Source organism: Arachis hypogaea, chromosome 14 (assembly GCF_003086295.3).
Source record: "Arachis hypogaea cultivar Tifrunner chromosome 14, arahy.Tifrunner.gnm2.J5K5, whole genome shotgun sequence".
Classification (NCBI taxonomy): domain Eukaryota; kingdom Viridiplantae; phylum Streptophyta; class Magnoliopsida; order Fabales; family Fabaceae; genus Arachis; species Arachis hypogaea.
Window position 1 is genome coordinate 37771272 of NC_092049.1, and position 2192 is coordinate 37773463.

The 2192-nt window shown below is 36.9% G+C and overlaps 1 non-coding gene across 1 annotated transcript; it reads right to left on the reverse strand.

Moving 5' to 3' along the window:
* Positions 1–1197: 1197 nt before the first annotated feature.
* On the reverse strand, positions 1198–1305 carry LOC112746115 (small nucleolar RNA R71). Its single transcript, XR_003174013.1, has one exon. It is a non-coding gene; the product is annotated as a small nucleolar RNA R71 (small nucleolar RNA).
* Between the last annotated feature and the right edge of the window lie 887 nt (positions 1306–2192).

Here is a 2192-nt window from a genome sequence, read left to right on the forward strand (position 1 = left end):
ATAATTTTTCAAAATCAAATCTTTTTCAAATCATATATTTTCAATCATATCCTTTCAAAATCAATTTCTTTCCATTTTTTTATTATTATTTTCGAAAATTCTTGCTACAGTTAGTAATTTAATTCAAAAATTTTCAAGTTGTTACTTGCCTATTAAGAAAGGATCAAATTTTAATTTTAGAATCATATCTTCTAATTTCTTGTTAGTCAAGTAATCAACTTTAATTTTAAAACTTTCCTTTTTTTATTTGATTTTCAATCATATCTTCTCAATCATATCTTTTCAATCACATCTTTTTCAAAATTAAGTCTCAATCATATCTTTTTGATTTCTAATTTCAAAATCTTTTTCAAAATTCACTTAGTTTCTTTCCCAATCTTAGTTTTCGAAAATCATCAATCAAATTTTCAAATTTCTTTTAATTTTTTTAAAATCTTTTTAATTTATTTTCGAAAATTCTTCCCCTCTTTTCACACCCTTCTATTTAAGGACTAACACCCCTCCTCAATGAGCAATTCGAACTCTATCTCCCTTGATAAGTTCGAATTCTCTCTTCTCTACCTCCTCCTTCTATTCTTCTTTTCCTCTGACACCTCAAGGAATCTCTATACAGTGACATAGAGGATTCCATATTTTCTTCTTCTCTCTTTTCATATGAGCAGGAGCAAGGACAAGGGCATTTTTGTTGAAGCTGATCCTGAACCTGAAAGGACCTTGAAGAGAAAGCTAAGAGAAGCTAAAGTATAACTCTCTATAGAGGACCTAACAGAGCTTTTCAAACAAGAAGAAGACATGGCATCCGAAAACAACAACAATGCCAACAATGCAAGGAAGGTGCTTGGTGACTTTACTGCACCTACTCTTGACTTCTATAGGAGAAGCATCTCAATCCCTGCCATTGGAGCAAACAACTTTGAGCTTAAGCCTCAATTAGTTTCTCTGATGCAACAGAATTGCAAGTTTCATGGACTTCCATTGGAAGATCCTCATCAGTTTTTAGCTGAATTCTTGTAAATCTGTGATACTGTCAAGACCAATGGGGTTGATCTCGAGGTCTACAAGCTTATGCTTTTTCCATTTGCTGTAAGAGACAGAGCTAGAACATGGTTGGATTCACAACCTAAAGAAAGCCTGAACTCTTAGGAAAAGCTAGTTAATGCCTTCTTGGCAAAGTTCTTTCCACCTCAAAAATTGAGCAAGCTTAGAGTGGAAGTCCAAACCTTCAAACAAAAGAAAGGTGAATCCCTCTATGAAGCTTGGGAAAGATACAAGCAATTGATCAGAAGGTGTCCTTCTGACATGCTTTCAGAATGGAGCATCATAGGTATCTTCCATGATGGTCTATCTGAACTGTCCAAGATGTCATTGGATAGCTCTACTGGAGGATCTCTTCATCTGAGGAAGACGCCTGCAGAAGCTCAGGAACTCATTAAAATGGTTGCAAATAACCAATTCATGTACACTTCCAAAAGGAATCCTGTGAATAATGGGACAAATCAGAAGAAAGGAGTTCTTGAAATTGATACTCTGAATGCCATATTGGCTCAGAATAAAATATTGACTCAACAAGTCAATATGATTTCTCAAAGTCTGTCTGGAATGCAAGCAGCAACAGGCAGTACCAAAGGAGCTTCATCTGAAGAAGAAGCTTATGATCCTGAGAACCCAGCAATGGAAGAGGTGAATTATATGGGAGAACCCTATGGAAACACCTATAATCCTTAATGGAGAAATCATCCAAACCTCTCATGGAAGGATCAACAGAGGCCTCAACAAGGCTTCAACAACAATAATCGTGGAAGAAATAGGTTTAGCAATAGCAAGCCTTTTCCATCATCTTCTCAGCAACAGATAGAGAATTCTAAGCAGAGCCACTCTGAGTTAGCAACTGTAGTCTCTGATCTAATTAAAACCACTCAAAATTTCATGACTGAAACAAGGTCCTCCATTAGAAATTTAGAGGCACAAGTGGGTCAGCTGAGTAAGAAAGTTGCTGAACTCTCTCCTAGTACTCTTCCAAGCAATACAGAAGAAAATCCAAAATGAGAGTGCAAGGGCATTAACATAACCCACACGGCCGAACTTGGAGAGGAGGATGAGGCAGTGACCTCTACTGAGGAAGACCTCAATGGACGTCCACTGGCCTCCAAGGAGTTCCCCAATAAGGAACCATGGAAATCTGAGGCTCATAC